Source organism: Neodiprion fabricii, chromosome 2 (assembly GCF_021155785.1).
Source record: "Neodiprion fabricii isolate iyNeoFabr1 chromosome 2, iyNeoFabr1.1, whole genome shotgun sequence".
NCBI lineage: Eukaryota > Metazoa > Arthropoda > Insecta > Hymenoptera > Diprionidae > Neodiprion > Neodiprion fabricii.
The window spans coordinates 31471192-31490132 of record NC_060240.1 but is presented as its reverse complement, the minus strand read 5'-3'; positions in this window follow the sequence as shown (position 1 = coordinate 31490132).

Here is an 18941-nt window from a genome sequence, read left to right as displayed (position 1 = left end):
AAAACCGGACTTTGGCCACGGTGCGTGTTTCAGGGCGCGATGATCGCCTCCCCGCATGCACACTTTGTTACTCTTCCTCCTCTTCTCCTTTTCCTCCTGCTTTTTGGTCTTCGGAGTCTCTTTATCCCCATCATGCATGCATGTGACGGGATTCTCATGCTAATTTTTTTCCTTACCACGGGTCAGGGGGTCAGATGCTGAGAGCTGGCCGATGATAATGTGTCCCAGCATCGAGCTCGAATTTCAATCCGATCCCAGCGAGCATGTATACTTAATCCATTGCCAAGAACGACCAATCGAAAGTTACGGAGGAAACTGCAATTTCACATCGTTATATACAGGGCTCCGATAACTTTTGTCAATTCTTGTGCAAGGAATGATTTGACAGAAGGCTCGTTTGTCAAGTGTGAAAGAAGAAGAAAAAAAAGAAGAAAATTCTTCACCTTCAGTCAATGGGAATGATTCAGCCGACATAACGGATAGAAGTGTGACACCTGCACCTAAACTAATCAGCGAACAAAGTTTCTCCTTGTGCGATCGGTGTTACAATGCGGGTACGTTTGATCGGTTTAATTAGGTGGAGCGGGCAAGTCCTTTGAATAAATACGTGGCTTTCAAGAGGTCTGCATGTAATGCGTATAATGAAGGTACGTTTTAAACGGCGAGGTGAATGGGAGTGAAAAATCCAACGTACACACACGTGTGTACAAACAATGAGTGGTGAACGAAATGAGAAAGAAAAAAAAAAAAAAACAAAACAAAAAGAGAAGGATAGAGGCGAGGAAGAATTAAAGTGAAATAAAATGAAAGATTTTTGTCGTCGGCATATGACTGACAAAAGGTCTCTACTCGCGCAAACAAATAATTTAACAGTGAACAAATTACTTTTATCAGGGGCCGTATAAAGCTTAATTCACTCTTTGGTATTATATGAAAACACGTTAATGTGTTCGCGTCGCGTTTGTACGGCACCTTTGGCCAGCCAGTGAACCAGGCCTGCCTTGCCCGCCTCCCACCCAGGCTAAATGGAATTTATTACTTTCAGAGTCGTACGCGTCACCCACACGCGGATCTCGCTTCTCGCCGGACTCTGTTATCTCTGTAGGTGCACGGCCGAAACTCGGTTGTGTTGCGTAAACGGCGACAAGAGGCAGGAACAATCTCGGAAGAATGCATCCTGCGTGCACTCTAAAGCGTTTTATATACTTTTATATGATTTGTTAGTACGTGACGTGGCTGACCGTAAAATTGAATTAATCTTTTCGAAAACGCCTCTTTTTAGTGGACTTGTGTGAAAATTATGAATTAGGTTGCCACTTTATACCTGAGCCAACTCCGTCCTCCCGAGTGCAGGTTCCAGAAAAAATTTGTTATACTCGTATCTTATTTTTCCTTATTTCACGTATATGCGCGGAAGTTGAAAGGATATGTGTGCACAGGAATTTTTACTCCCTTAATAATTAGGGACATAATACGTGATAAGTTGAGGATGGATTTTCTATCAGATTGCCTAATGTCTTCATTTGTTCGACGTTCTTTTTGACGGAGTTTTTCTGCTATTTTTATACCTGTGGAAAGGAGAAATTTAACGACGCAAGATACAGGTATACGGGGATACCTGTCTGCCGCACTTTGGCACGTAAATAAAAATATCCAGAGGAGTGTAAGGGATATGAGAAATAGAATAAATAAGTAAAACGCGGCGCATACCGGAAATGGCTAATTCAAAAGACAAACCCAAATTTATATAGTCGGATCCCCCTAAAACGTCCGACACAAAAGCTTTCAACTTCGGAGCAACGTGAAGAAAAAAGAAAGGAAAAATGAAGCATGTAATAACCGGCTACTACAGATCTCTCAGAGTCGTGCGTATAATCTTTTCACGAACGAAATAAAGCCCGAACTCCATTAGCACGACAGTCTCCGCCTCCCTGATAAAATTTTGAAATTATTCCTATGCCCGATAAGCTTTCCCGGAATTTAAGATGCGAAATTAGAGGGTGACGTGTAAATCAATTTCTCGTCGAGACTCTGCACACTTTTAGTTTTTTTTTTCGTTGTGTAAAATCCCGTTTGCACTGGGCTATTAAAAAATGAAAACGAAAAATTGATAAAAATCTGCGTCGTCCGTGAAGATTCGAAAGATGTATTTAAGACACCTTTCAGTTGAATAAAAATCATGACTCATACATAAATTTTGAGGGAAAAATGAGAAAATGGAAATAAAGGAGAGGAATAGATGCTGAGAAAAAACAATCTCACGACGTTGCTTAGCGTCAATAGGCTTGATTCTTGGACTCTGAAGCATAGAATTTGGGGTTGCATGGGGGCCATAAGGATGCGGTCGGCTCTCAGCGGGAGGGAGTCGATCCTGCGGCACCAAGCTGTCTGCGACGGCATCCTGTAGGCATCCTGGAGGCTGCGGGCCTCCAGAATTCCTGCTGGAAGGTGGTCCGCCGGTACCGGAATATACCGCCGAGAGAGTGCGGCTCCCCAGTAGAAAAAACGAAGAAGAATATAGAAGCTTTAAAGTAGCCGAAAACCTGTTCAACTCTCACACATTATCTTAGTCATCATCGGAATTTCTTCAATTCAACCGATCGTGAATACAGCCGTTTGAGTTGCACGGAAGGCACGGGCATTTTCAACCTATCGTCTTTACGCTCTTAATTAGTAGCTACTATTAATGTATATTTTTTGAACTAAATGTTGCAGCAAATATTCTGTTCAAGGTAGAAGGTAACCCCTGTCGAAATTTTAGTATAACCTGTCAACTTGAAAAACGACTCCAGTGATGAACAGTGCTGACCGACCAGTCACCGTTTCCGCTAATCGAGGTCGTCACGGATGTCCTCGGGCAGGAATTTCGCTGCTCTAAGGTTATTTTCGGGTCCGAGGATGACCGAGGGATTCGGCTAGTTGGGATGGGATGTTGTCGCGGTATGGTTAACAGCGTGAATATAGGCAGAAACTACACAAAGTGGTATTTCGTGTTTAGGATGAGCCGGAAACAATTCCGCGAAGCATTCGGTCGCTGGGGATACGTCGCGATGTTCGGTTAGTTTGTAAACCGAGCGTTACGGAGGGCTGAAGTAGCAGATTCGGGGTGCGTCTCTCGCGAGTCTCTTGAAAAAAAATATTTTCACCTCAATTTCTAAGCGGACTGCAAACAAGTACGTCCCTCCCTCCCCCCTAACGCTACGTGGAAGGTACAGTGGTTCGGTGTTTGGAAGTTTAGAGCGCGTGTAGCATCCACCCAGCGTGCCTGTGTGTTGTGGGTCCGCATAGTCTCTGCGTACTCTCTCAGCGTCGCAATGGACTGCAGGAGTCGGGACAATAGACTTGCTCTCGGAGATGGTATCTACAGAGTAACCCTTCTTCTGTAGTCTCCGTATCTGCCTCCTCTTAGTCTCGAGTCTTCGTAACTCTCATGGTATACCAATCTCTTTCAAAGTAGACTGGAAGCCATGGCTCGGTCTCACTCTATTTTTCTCTCCCTCCACACCGTCCCTGCCCTTCTCTCGCTCCCTCTCTCTCTCTCTCTCACTCTCTCTCCGACTATCCCTCTTTTTTCCATCGCCTTTCGTCTCTTCTCTACGATCACGGTCCACTGACCCTCGAGGACCTATCTTTGGCTCCTTGGCGGCGGTTCCGAGGCCCTCATAACCTTGTTGATGCGACCCAGTGCATCCTGATCTAGCAAAGTATCATGTATCGGCAAAAAATTGATTCATATGGTCTTGCATATTCAACATCGAACACAATAACATCCGCTCTCGAGTAGATCCTCGAAAAAAATAAGACTGTAGAAAAAGGTAATACGCATCGTTACAGTTACTGGTCACCGTGCATTCGTGGCTGATCATCACTTCCCATCGGGTCACAACGTGCGCATAAATTACTTTTCTGGTATTGGGAAAAATCGTAGTCTTAGCTCGCATCGACAGGTGGACCAATTCGTGTTTCAGGTATTTTCTGGTATTTCTCGCATTCCAGATACGGAACGGTGAAGAGAGGATCAAGGTTTTTTGGGATAGATCGGTATCCATGCGGTTGTTGGAGTGACGTAATCTTTTGAAACCTCTCAGACAATGCCATTATTCGTATCCTGCAACTATAATTCTGACAGCTCGGCATTCAGCGCGTTGTCTCGGCACGACAACGCAAAGGTGTCTGATCGCAAAGGAAATAATCTCCGAAACAATGGGAACAATGGAAGTGTCAAGATAGCCGGTCACGACCGAAACACTCCGGGTTCCAAAGCTTTGACACAATCCTCACAGAGAACGTTTTTGCCTGGGTGGGATTCGGTCTCGAATGGGCTTTTTTCCCCGACGTTCTCTCCTTAACACGCGCTAAAAATTCATAAATCGGTACTCGTAAGTGTCCGTCGCAGCGAGATGAGGAATGGACTTTCGCGAGAGCTAGTAAAAACTTGTGAAAGAGATAAAGATGGTGGAAAAAAACACCCGGCAGATAAATAAATGAACGAAAATAAAAATAAATAAATACGAGAGCGAGAGAGTTTAAAGCCGGCGAACTAAGGGTGTGAGGTCAGAGTACGACGCTGATCCTTTCCCGTTGGACGTAGGGGACGTCCCGCTGTGACGTTCGAGGCCTCGACGCGGAGGAACGGTTCTGCCACGCTCTAGGTGTTTGACGCTTGCGTTTCTCCGCGCAAGCTGTGGGCATAAGGTGGGCATGCTGCACGCTGTTGCTTGCCAGCTTGGTTGTATTCGCATCAGCATTAGCTAGCCGGGAGGGCACGCTGCGGTTGGGGTTTGAACTGTCCTGCCCATACACCATGAATTGTTTATTGCCAATTGCACCGAAAGATCTTGACCCGTGTTATAAATCGAGAAGTGGTCTTCTACCGTTCCGTTGATGCTGTTGCGCTTCACCGTGGTCGTGCCTACCAGATGGACAATTTTCATCGTTCGTTGACCAACGAATATACCACGGCAGGTTTGAAAGAACGCTTCGAGACTTGAAAGTATCCTCAATTTTCAGACTTGATTTCAAATTTGAAATGCTTTCGTCACTCGGTATCAAAAGTTTTAGAATACCTAGCCTCTTTATTTCTTGCCTACGACTCGGTCGAATTTTTTTTAAAGGTCAGATTTCAGATACAGTTTCGAGGGGTGCGTATCTGGCGTTAGAAAAATATTGAGCTTCCGAGCGGTGAGACTCAGGCAAAGGACCTCGACATTTCTCGGTATTATTTACTCAGGTGTTCGTAAGAGGTACCTATCGTTTTCATAATACCTACCCTCATTAGAACACCGTGGATCCTCGGTGTTACAAAATTCGCTTCTATCCGTGTTAATAAAAAAAAACATGCAGCGTTATAACAGTGATCAACTGGTGCTCGCGTTACGCGAAGAAAATAAAAAACAATGAGAAATCAAGCTTCAGGAATGGAATGCAACAAATGATACTCTACAACGTTCGCTCAATAAAATTAGATATAAAACTGATAAGCTTGATCTTAGATCTGGCACAAATCGTAGACAGTTGCCTCTCCCTGTACCGTGTAACGAAGTCTATGGACTGCGGTGGTCCCCGGTCATTGAAGGATCCTTTATTCGATGAGTAAGATGGTAGTCTAATCCTGGATCAGCTTTCCTACGGTTCCATTTCGTTCGCTTTATTCTTTCCTAGATCTTTTCATACGGTTTATTCATTTTTGATTCTTCGATAGCGCTTTCAGTGCTCCCTCTGTGACAGGTGTCTTGATCTCGTCCTCTCTACAAAAGAAACAGAAGAAAAGTAGACGAGAAAAAGAATAGGAAAAAAAGTTTCTCCAGCCATTTCATACTATACTACTATAACCAGTAGATGGCTAAAAAAACTCATGTCCAAACCATATTTGGCCAAATATTTTCCAGCGTTTAAATCAACTGCCTCGTTACTGTCCGCGCATAAAGATTTTGACTCCCTCACTCTCGCTTTTCTCACCGAAAACTGCACGCACGCAGGAAGTAATTGCCCTGCGATAATTTGTGGGCTGCAAGTTTTCTCCATCCTCATATTTCTCGGGTCCTCGTGTTCTTTTCTCACGATCGAACGAAACTCTTTTGGTTCGAAACTTTGATCTTAAATCCTGTTCAACGGAGGCTCTCTGTAAAGGCGAGGGTGTCCTCTCGGGGCATATTCTTTAAATCGAATGATATACTCGAGTCCAACTGCAGCCATCGGCCTGAGACTTGCACTAAAACCATCCGCACCGACGCACCCACACAGCTGATTCTCGGTCCCTGTGTTCATTGATGGGATACCGTCCGTCCGGTTGACTGCCGAGTCTAGGGTGGGTGGAGCACTCCATAGGGTGCCAGGAATTTTGAGATGCTCTTAGTTACGATCCTTTGCGCTAGACTGGAAGGACTTTCGGTGCTCATGGGTGGGGTCAGGTGAGATTTCTAGCCAGACAGTGTGGCACCACCAACGGCGTCGGACTGGGGGATTTTTTAAATTTACCAAATTCTTTCACGCCACTTAGTAGCGCGTTTTCCAAATTCGTCCGCGCGGTTTGTTCAGAGTTTAGGTGGAATAATCCGTGACGGCTTGGACGACGGTGTATTCTTGGAATTTTTCGTCAAAGTTCTTCTTATCAGCTCCACGCGTATACCGGTGAGCTATAAATTTTTCACGAAGAGGGTGCGTTCAAGTTTCTGCATTATCATGCATGCCGAATCTCGATGGAAACGTGCAAGGTCAGACGTCCTTTCGAGCATTCATTTATTTCTAACATTGTTTAGAGACTTAACGTTCTGTATTAGCATAAAACCAATATGCATATCAATTCGACAGCTCCCGTTGTGTTTCTAGAATGAGACGTCTGTTCACCGCGGTTGTATAAGTACAATATATACGTTGGCTCTGCCCATACACTGAAATGAAAACGACGTATCTTTACGCACACGATGTTACGTAGCTACTTGCATCGATATCGTGCTTGTACGTGAAACATATGTACAAATGGGGTATTCCAGCTCTGCAGCTTGACAATTGTCCAACGCTTACCTACCTCATTGATTTCTTTTCAATTCGTTTTTTTCTCATCTTTTTTATTCATCTCGGATAAAAGCTGATTATGTAGTTCGACAGAAAAATTTGACGTCTGTGTACATTTGAGTGCTCAATTTTTTTAATTTGCGAAAAGGAGAAAAAAAGCTAAAAAAGAATTCTGGATTGAGCAATGATTCATTCGATCGATTACGGTGATTGTGACTAATAATTAGGTACATAATTGATTTGTATTATTGATGGGCAATGAGTAGGAAAATCATTAGAAATGCACACGAAGTTTGTCTGAAAAAAAAATTGCCAATTTGATTCAATTTCTCAAAATTTTTTGACGATAAGTTGGAAAGCAATTGAAGCCATAAATTAATGTCAAAATTTTTGAATCCAATTTCTCTAAATATTCTTTATCCTTTGAAGGCTACACAAACTGTGTGACTCTGAGGTTCCAGTTAATTTCTCAGATCACAAAATTTTTTCAAACAAATCGGTCGAATCAGTTTCGTGTGTTTCCAGGACTCGAAGCATTATTTCAATTCCCGCACGTTCAGAGATGATCAGAAGAAATGATTATACAGTCTAAAAAAAGAATCTATGATGTAAAAAACGCTTTGGTAAAAATTGCAAAAGAAAAAAGTAACAAAATCGAAGTAGCTGACGGTGAGCTGACGCCTTTATTGATCGTTTTTTAATGAAAGGCGATTGAATCGCTCTATTAAATATTATTTCATGCGTCGTTGCTTTGTGAAGATCATATTGATAATAACTTCATACATGCATTTCGTCGGATGGTACGTACGTAGGTAGGTGTTTGATTAAAGTGGCTGCAACAATCGCGGGGGATCGAAGAAGAGAGACGAAGGATGGCCAAGAATGGGACGAAAGACAGGCAAGTGACGTAAGGATTACGTGTTTGAATAACGTCCAGGACCCTGCAACGCAGAATGCTCGCTTGCTCGCGATCGGATGGATGTTCAATGCTGCCAAAAACGTCTCTGTATAAACAGTGAAAACGATCTGAAAAGCCGCAGATTGTCGGGCGTTCGAATCAGGTTTATTCTACCCTTACAATCACCCACAGGTAATGACACGTCACGCCAGACACCCCGCCGGCATATAAATAGACGCAGGCCCAACAAACACCCGTACCTATTATAGGCACGCACCTATACCACGTCTATTTACACATAGGAGTAATATATAACGTGAAAAATAATGTGAGGCAGGGCTTTATGTCCGTCCGCCGTTTATTGGCCATTCAGGAGGCCTCCTCTCGGCTCTTGCTCCTTGTACAATCCAGTTTCCGGGCCTCACGCCACACCGGCTACGTACGAAAGCCTCGAAGCTACCCGCGATGATACCACTTGTCCCTACCGGCTTACCGGCGTAATCCCATTGTGCCGGTAATGAATAAATAATGCGATTGCCGGACGTGCGGGGTGCCGGTAATAATTATGTCCTTGACAATTTTGTCCCTGGAATATATTTCACGTAAAATCTGGGCCTTGTCGTTCGAAAAATCGAATATTCCGGTCTTAACCCTTGATTGTCAGCGATCGCGTGGACGCGAATACCAGCGTAGGTAAAACTGCTCCTTTAACCTCAGAAGCAACGCTGTGCATGGACTTACTTACATTGCGGCCGGGTGTAAGAGGCGTGGAAATCAGACAGGGTATGGTCACCCCTGCGTTTAAACGAGCCATGCCAGCAGCTACGCTTCTGCAGCGTGTCTGCCTATTTCGTTTAGTTGAATTATGGGATGGAGACGGAGAGTTGTCTCGACTAGTTACCCGTATGAATAATTGTGGAGCATTGCTTTCGCGGCCTTATACTTACTTTATCGCCCAACCCGTGATCTATGCCCACAATGATTTGTAACTACCGAGGCACATGTTCGGCTTAACTGGTATAACGCGCGCATCCTACGGCTCTTCGTGCACCCCGTAACATTTCTTTTCCTTTTCTTTTCTTCATCGTTCTGTTTTCTTCTCTGCTTTATTTTGTCTCTTCAATTTAACGACTCGGTACTTCTGAACTTATCACCTTTCCCATTCTGACGAGGGAAAAATAATCACGTTCGCGCAATAAGTCTAGGATGAAATCATCTCTTGTTGCGATTGCGCCTAGGGATAAGGCACATATGTGTATGGTAAGGGTTGTGTGCGTAAGGGTGCCTCTCGAGGTGTCAAGATTCAGTTTTCGACTTTCCATACGGTCTGCAGAAGCCGTTGCTTCGAATACTGCTAGTGAATACACGACGCATGGGATTTGACCGCTCGATCTTTACAAATGTAGATCAGAATCAATAGTCCGTTGTTTTGTGATCCATAAGGAGTGGTATTAATTACATGTTCCCCCGAGTAAAGTACTGCTTTGTTAGAGTGAAAGAAAAAGCAAAAAAAAAAAAAACATTCCGACATCCTTTTAACAGGAAAGAGAGAGAGAGAGAGAGAATGCGATCTGTGTATGTGTACAAACACATTCTGTTCTTATAATATGCATTGTACGGACACTCGTTGGTACGTGCAGCACCTCGCTCGCAGATTTTTGTTCGAAGTTAACGAGCCCCGCACGATTTCGTCAACTTGAACCGTGTTTGTTGTACGTGTACGCTTATTGTGATTTCTCATTTCATCATCATCATCATCATTATTATTATTATTATTATTATTATTATTATTCTCTTTATAATCGGCCGTTTTGTTTAATACACGATCTTATCGACCTCGACATAATTAGTAGAAGTCCAATTTATAATAGTAGTCCCAGCTCTTGCCCTTCATCCCTGCATTACCATTTCATTCATTTCCTATCATTTTAGCGATCTTGATAGAGTACTTTTTTAATTATTAGATGTATAGACCGTCTGGATTCGACATTTTCTAGCTTCACTCGATATAATAATTTCGTCGCTGGATTCTAATTACTATAATTACAAGCATGTGAAAACTGAGTGAAAAAATGGGTATGATAATGTTCCCTTTCATCCGAAGATCATGGTTTATCACACGGAAGACTCGGTGCGATTTTCCGGCCTTATACATCTTTGTAAGGGGTAACCGGCGGCGGTGAAGAGTAGTCGGGATCTTCTCTCGTTTTCATTCTAAACTCTCGTGGCACAATGGGTTGAAAGAGGCTCTGGGTTCACTTGTTTCCTTGGATCGGCTCACCGCGTTACACGCTGCATGGGACTGAAACCGGGTCCAGAACCACCCACAAACGATGCATTATGGGCATCGGCTGCGTGAGGCGAAGGGCGAGGGAATAGCCCCAAAACTCCTCGAGGGCTGAGGCAGCCCGTGAACTCTATGGGGGCCTATTGTTCAATGGTGCCAAGCAGTCTGGTCCCGTAGACGTCCCTGAGCATCTCGTGCAACCGCCCGATGGACGGAAAGGCCTCTCCGCATCTCCCTCTAAGAAAATAATCTCGTTGTCAATTTAATTCCCGTTTCTCAGCAGGTGCACACTAACGATAATTATTTTTTATTTTTTTACTTCACCGATTCACGTGTAATTTTTATGCCGAAAATACTTGCGGTTCAATTTTCTATGTAGATTCGCCGACCTTCTAAGCGCTGGCTCTGGTATAACTTGAGGGCCTTTTAGGCTTTTCGAATCGTGGGTAAAGCGAGCGGTTCGCCTCCGCCTCTCCGACGAAGACTCGAGCTCGTAAGGGTCGTAAATTTTGAAAAAGAAAAAATGTCGAGGTAAAGGAGGGGTCTGCTTCGAGGAACCATAATTTCGTATAAATAAATTTCCTCATTTGTATCTTCTTCTTATGTATACCTACTGTATTCGTATAATAGTTTGGCCTTTTCTTCTGCTTCTGACAATGTTCAAAACATCAAAAAATTTATCAATTTCGGAGCTGGAGATACATGCGAAATCGGTCAGTTTAGTCACCGGAACGATATGCCGATTGAAAAATCGCATTTGCAATCCTTTGACTGTAGATGAGGAAGGCGAAGAAGAAGAAGAAGAAGAAGAAGAAGAAGAAGAAGAAGAAGATGAAGGTAGAAAAAGGCAAAGAGGAGGTACGAAAAGTAGTCAGTCTTGGTAAAAGATAGATGGATCAGGTTTACGATGTAACAATATTATTGTGCACCTTTAGCCCGTCTATTCAATGCTGGTGGTACTTTATTCGGTGATTTACGCGTTGTAAGGCGCTCGCCCTCCTCTCCCTCTATCCTCCTTCTCGTCCTTTGCAGAAGTACAAAAGCGTTGCACCGAAGTCTTTTTGACCACCTGTGCAGCACCGCTGTGCCGGTATTAAACCTCTCGGTACCGCTGTGGCAGAATCTCTAACAACGTGGGCCGTCCGCGTACCTCTTTGCCTAGCTGCTCCACCCGACACGCTGGTCACCTCCAGCCCTTGGCTAACGTCCCTTGTGCAGTTCACCGTTCAAATTTCAATCCCCTTGAGAGAAATCCGCAATTCTCGGTTGTCGCTAACGAGTAGATTTTGCGCTCCTTCTCATTCCTTCCTTCGTACCTGTACATTTCCCAAAGATGACCATGGTTTTTTTTTTTTCTTCGTTTTTTTCCAACAGTGACGCCGAGTGCCTTAATTTGTCGACGCGTAGCTGTGATCCAGAGTCGATAATCGAGGGATGTACGCTCGATCAAATTAATAAAAAAGTTGGATTGCCTCTTGTGACTCGAATAATGCACCGACACGGCACCTATTTCTTTAACACCCACATCGCCCGGCCTACGCCTTTTCATTCTCTTATGCATTCTCTTTCGCTCGGTGTTATTAATGAGGAGCTATTCATTCCTGAGTAGCAGCCGCTGCCCGTTCCTGGATGTCAGATGTTGGCCACGATGTTATAAGAGGTGCTGCAAAAGTATTGACCTATACCTTTGCGTAGTTCCGTCCGAGTCCCCGACGTATTTGCATTTATAAATCCGTCTCACTGAACGTTTTCAAAACTTTTCATCCCAATTGGGCATTGGGCCGTCGTCAAAATATCCTCTCGGTAATTGCTCTTTTATTAGATCCTGTTTTTATAGTCAATGCTCTGAGAACTTAATTACCCACCTTCTGACTCGGTTTATTACGACAGGTTTCGAGCTCCTATATGCTTTTTATACGCGTACGTATCTGTGGGCTAGGAAATAAAAAATACGACAGAACTAACGAAATCGTAGACACTTCCATCACGGAGTCGCAGAGAATTGAGATTCCGGTCGGACCGAATGCAGGACCATTGAAGATATTCCGGAAAACTTGTTCGAATTGATAGTTTCAATTATACCTGTGCATTTTGTTTTTTTTTCCAAATTCCTTCGTCTTTTTATTTCTTCACGGAGTCTAGCTCTGACGATATGCCAGGGTGTGTAGTTTGAAAGAAAACAACGCAGTTTGATTTTCATATTGTGAAAGGTACGGCCGAGGACTTTAAAAAGAATGAGAAGGATCTTCCTTCCCACGGGTAGCCTGGTGGATGAGTTGGCAGAAATAACAAAAACACATCCTCAGGTGTGCTGCGTTTGGTGAACCAGCTTAATTCCGCCTTTAGTCATTCGCGTAAGGTGTATTAGGCTACTTCTTTTTTCTACCTCTCGCCCTTTTTCCCCCTGTATTGTTAGTTTAAAAGACGTGAAAAATCTTAATTAGCTCCCTTGGACTCTCCTTCGCTAAATGTTAATTTGAAATTCTTGACGTCGTAGTTTTTCAACGTCCGTTACAGATTTTACTCTCTGCTTTATCCTCTTACGCATTTTCTTTAATCTTTCAGCTGCACTTGGACCAATTCTCGAATCAGCAGCTCTCTCGACCAAATTCAGCTTCAGGCTTACTCGTACAATACAGATATATATATATATATATATATATCCGGTACGGTTCATTTTCGATCGTTTAAAAAAATCATTAGAATAACAACACGGGAAAGAGAAGAAAGGAAATGGCTAACTAAATTAATGAAACAACAAATGAAAAATAAACGCTTCGAAGTTCCACCTCGGAACAAACGCCTACAATCTCACACAAAGCGTCGGCTGTCAAGAGGCATTAACTTGTCCGATTCACAGACCGTCTTGCTGAGTGATGCTCTCTGTTTTTTGCCGTCGTCCTACTTCTCCGTCGCTTTTCTTTCTTTCTCTTTCTCATTCGCTCCCTTTATTTTTCCCCTTTATGAATACCCAACGACGCGGAAGACCGATTGACGTTCACTTATCCATAGATTATAACAATCAAGGAAGTGGATAAACGACACCGTGCAGCGTCAAAAAAACTGACCGCATTGTTCGACGCACCGTGAGAAATTGATCCGTCACTTTTCCTCCTTAAACCATTTCTCGATGAAATGTCAATAAACCTCTTTTACGTTTCAGCGACCACAGCATCGATGTTCGGAGTGCAGATAATCGGCAAATCGCAACCCCCCGTCACAAACATTCATTACGCATCCCGTGCACGCGGCGTGAATCGACGGACGGAATGCCGCATGCGGGTGAGTGTTGAAATCATTCGTCATTTTCATTTGGTGCCTGTTGAATCCCACTCTGAGCATCGGAGCGATGCCAGTCGTCTCATGGGCGAGTGTAATGGTATACCTGTCAATAGCTCGTGGAGCCTTCCGCCGTGGCTTCTTTATTTTTCCAAGCTTATTAGCCAGGCCAAAGGGTTATATCAATCAAACACGTCAGCCGATTCCCGAACGGACATTCCCTGTCATTTTCAAAGTTTATACGATCCCTTCGTGCTTGCGTGCCCACAATTCGGTACCTGAGAACGCGTATCGCGTGATAATTAGACGCAAATAGAAAGCCGGCCAAGAAATTTCCCGCGTTCATCAACCGGAACTGATGAGATTATCGTGCTTGTTTTATATTTCAGGTTTAATCAAGTTCCTTATCGCTCGAACCATATATGTATCCGAATGTGAATAATGCAGTGAGCCGTGGTCGATCCTAATAATGAGGATTAAATTTCAATGGAATTAAAATGTAAATTTTGAATTCTCTAGGGCGACGATAGGAGTCTGATTTAATTTAACATTATTTTATTATCCGATGATGATCAAGAATCCGAACACTATCAGTTTCGTTCTTAAACCCCTGGTGAAGCTGTCCGATGGTCTTAGTGAATTTGAACGCGTTGTTCAAACCAATAAACGAATAATGTCAATGATCACAATAACAATAATAACATGTGCGGGGAAAAAAGAACAGGAGGATTCTTATAGTTGGAATATTACAAAAAAGAGCGGCAGGTGTTTGCCAAGAAAATTAATACACGATTAGAGAGATGTATACGTGGCTGTAGAAAAACACTTTTACAACAATATTCAATCGTATTCCTCCATCTGCCGTTCTCGTACCTTACATCGACCCACTCGTGCCGGTTGAAACTCACTTCTTGACTTAACCATTCAATCTTAAACTCACAATAACATACCGTCCGGGATGCTGCACGAAGTAAGGCACCGATCCAGGCTTGCCTGTGTCCTGCATTAGCATGAGATCAAAATATGTAATCTCAAACATCGCTTGCAGCCATCAGATATGTCAATTATGCTCTCGTCCACGTACGTACCGCTTTCTTATGCTTTCTTATTTCTCTTTCCTTTTTCCTACCAGCCATTTATACGAATACACGTAGGGTATTGTGTATACGGGGTGGGACTTTTCGGAAATCAGTTTCTCAACCGAATTTTCATCTTTTCCTTCGCTTTGCCGCGCAAATGTGCCGTAATTCGTATGTTCGCGAACCGCCGGATAGGTATGGCACGTTTCGACTAAAGCAACTTTCTTCGTCAACCTTTATACAAGATTCGAATCAATCGCTACTCTACTAATATTGGAAGAGTCAAGAAGAGCAGACTCGTCCGTCGAAGACCGTGCTTGTGTAGCAAGAACCCGTCTTCCACTTCGAGAACTGGTTCGAATTCATTGAAACTGATCACCCTGTGTGTGATAAATATACGATTACGTTCCTCCTGCGGACATGTGCGTGTGTACAGCACACGACAGACGCCGGTGGCCCATGAACGCTTCGTGAAGTTGAGAAGTAAGAGAGGAAGGAGGGGCCTCGAACTCGGTGGAGTGACGTCAGGGCCGCCTAACCGCAGAATGGTTATTGGAATGTAAATTGATCCATTCTACGATTCGATAAGGATATTATCTACCGTCCAGAAATCAGGGGGACGAAGACTCGAGTAGAACATCTTTTGCCTTCGTCCTTGTCGTAACTGGTGGATCAAGTCAATTCTCATGCGACAAGTTTGAAACTTGCGTAAAGCGCACGTGTGTCTAGCGGCAGAAAAAGTGATTCTCTTCTTCTCAAAGGCACAAGAATCACCGCTAGAGAAACTATGATTTGGTTTTACACCGGCGAAGGTTCATTTCCTAAACACAGTCTCAGATATTTCTACATTTTGAGAGTGAATGAGGCTTCCCTAACGGTAGGTCCCCGGAGCAATCTGATAGAAACGTATAAGAAACATGGCTCTGCAGCGGCGAGTGCCACGCCGCTATCATGACTCTGCGGACCGGACAATGGCTCTGCGCTGCTGGAAGCCGAGTCCAAACACTTGCCGGACCATTTCGGTAGTAGAAAGAACTCAGCGTCTTCTTTGAGCATGCCCGTGCAGAGCGTACCTGATTTGCCCGTCGGTAGACTCGCCGCGCGGTTCCGCCGATACGGCTTGAAAAAATGTCCGTACCTGTAGTGCGGTTTTCGAATTCACTCCAACATCGGACGAGGCAATTGAAAAGAGAGAGATAGATAGATAGAGAGAGCGACGGCGTCGCGCCCTTTTCATTGGACACGCACCGCACCGCCAGGGAGTGGATCCAGAATTACGCCCCCGTATTCCCGCAGACGCGATACGATCTAGTCGCCCTAGGCGTGCGGCGTAGGTTCGTGGACCTCGTCCGGGACGGCCGCACCGACGGACAACCGCGCCTCCCGTAGCGTCGATCTCCCAAACAGTTGCCAAGGTGTCGCCAGACAAAGTGGCATCCTGGTGCCGGAACGGGGCAAAGTCTCGGCCACGAGAGTACCAAAAGGACCGCCTTGTACCCCCATCACGGTTGCTCTATCAACCGGCTATCTCTCATCTCTGATCCTCGGAATTCTTTGCTCCTCTACGTTTGCCCTCCGTGCATCCACCTCATTTTGTTCGGCACGCAAGAAAAACGTGTAGATCAGAGACTTGGGATTGTTCCGAATATGGTTCAGACCTTGTTTCGAAGACGTTTAATAAATGATCCTTGGAGAGATCACCTCGAACGATGTGTCGAGTTCATACTTTCTTCAATAGAAATTTGAGCACGGGTTATTTTCTGGATTGTTGCCTTGATGCCTAAAGGTTTCTTTACTAATCTTTTACAACATCATTCCTTCGCGTATGTATTTTTTACACTGCGCTACGAAACACCGAACGGTTGGAGAGAGATTTCGACTTCCTTACAGTACTTTGCTCTATTATGGTTGTATGTCTTGTCGAAATGGTTCATCATCGCAACCAGGGAGTAGTATTTTTTTTAGGACTCTTTGCTGTATTACCTCGCAACAAATGTTTCTGCACTCCGGTTAGTGGTGAACTTTAAAACGAAATGTGATAATCTAACTCTAGACGTTTGGTTATTCTGAAAAAACTTTTGCTCGGCTGTAATTCCTCGACACTTAACGTGACGTCAATAACCGTATAAGAAGGAAGTTCACACACGTGTGTTTAACCCGGGTTGGAACCCCTACAAATCTGTTTGTGAAATTATATTCGTCATTTGAAAAAAACGTGAACGTAGAGGAAAAGAGAAGAGGAACGGGGGGGGGGGGGGGGGGGGGGAGGGGGGACTTAAATTGTGAGGCGTGACGTGTTGGTGAAAAATCGAAGAAGCGCGACTCGTCGTCACGCGGCTCTTTGGCGAGTGAATTTATGGGCCATTATTGTCATTTTTTGTCCCACAAAGGGTAATTATTCCCTTATAACAAGTAGGAAACACATATCCCCCGCTGCCCTTCGCCACTCCGCCTCTCCGCGGGTCCCTGGGCTCTATACTTTCGGCTCTCGGCTCAGGGCAGCTATACCTAGCCGGTGTGTAAGGGGCATAAATCCAGACCCTAGTTGTAACGCAATTTGGATCTATTGTCCCTGCCCGGTTATGAAACTCAATTCTCATTGTGCAATTCCGTTGCTTCTCGTGGGGCCGAGCTTGAGGAACGGAACCAGTTTTCAATGTTTCTCGGAGAAGCTCCTTTTCTCCCTTTATTCCGGGGCTCACCGCCTTTTTCCTCTCCCTCTTTCTCAGGACCTCGAATCCTTCGAAGAGAACAGTCCGAACTGCCGTGACTGCCAGGTGAAATGGAACGCCGTTTGAATGGCTGCAGCCGCAAACTTTAACTGCGCGAGCCAAATCGGACCTCCGGAATATATACGAGACGCGTTTTACAATAAAAAAAAACGGCCTCAACACACGAAACACACCCAGCCGATTTTCACGCTGCCAGAATTTAAGAGACGCCCCAAACATCGGCAATGATTATGCGTATTTTCTGACGAGAAAAAAATTATAAATGAAAACCGAACCTCCAACTTCACAAATGTACTGGACAACTTTTTCTTCAATTACCCTCATAGCCTCCGGGATCATTTTACCAACGATCTAGAAACGCTCTTAAGCGGTGAAATTATCCGTGAAATGTCGTCGCATTGAACTTGAACTATACATATATGCCCACTTGGCTTAGGAGTGGAAGCCTTTCGTACAACTGATATTTAATAAAAGGACTAAACGAATTAAAAAAAAAAAAACAAAAAATGTTGAATGCGTTTTATTGAGAGGACATTTTCAGCCATGCATGGCATCAGCGTTTAAAAAGGCCCCATGACAATCACCCAGGACATTCATCGCGTACGAGGCTTCGGGGCTCGGAAACGCTTCTATTAGGGTTAAACGCAACCGCGCAGTGATTAGGAAGAAGACCCAATGAAAGCGGCACAAGGACAACACTTGTGGTACATCTGCGGAGGCTGAGAGCACATTGACATGATTTAATTTCACGGAACATTGGACTGAACCCGGAGGGATTTTAGGGGTTCAAAACTAGCCGACTAAAATCAAGCTTGACTTTCAACCGTCGGATGTAAGTAAACCGAGAGTCGACGAAACGCGGTGCGGAATTGTCGCACAGAATTTATCCTCACCACCTTACTTTTTAAATCGTTCTTTGACTAGCACATCATTTTTCGCACGTATCTTTGATGGACGCGGTTTATCCTGAGCAAAACGTTTCCGAAGCCATTCTCGAAGAATGGATTGGCAAGGCTGTCGGGTTTTATCAGCATAGTGCTCAAAGCAGAGAATCGTAAAACAAACCACTAAATCATCCCCTCTTTCATTAAAATTAGAGCGTGCCTGCGACACTGCAGTGGGGCGAGGTGCTACTCACCCCTGACATGTGAAACTAGAAACGAGCCATTAACATGACAATGACTGGAATAGAAGAGGTCTGCGAACGCGCAATAGATAAAAAAAGAAATGAAACAAACGAACAACAACTCGAAATTGCACGTGGTTTTGCTGAGCGTAGTGGCTAACTGCGTCTCCACTCTATTCCGTATAATATGTCAAATACTTGAAAATGTCAGCATGTGGAGTAGCAGGTGATCTTTTAGGAGAATTTAAAAAAAAAAAAATAATCAGACAAACAATATATAATAAATAATAGTAATAGTTGAATCGATTGAAAATTCTTGGAGCCGTTTTTTTATTTGTCGCTTCAAGTTGTAATTTTATTTTCTTCTCGCCAAATTTGACCTGCTTCCGGGTTTTAATTCGGAAAACGTTGCGTGAAAGCGCCTGCGCGTTGCTGTTGAATAAATTCGAACTTGACTATACAGAAATTTCCCAAGTCCCCCTCTCTGGATATTTAACGCTATTCGATTAACATATATCTGCAGTAG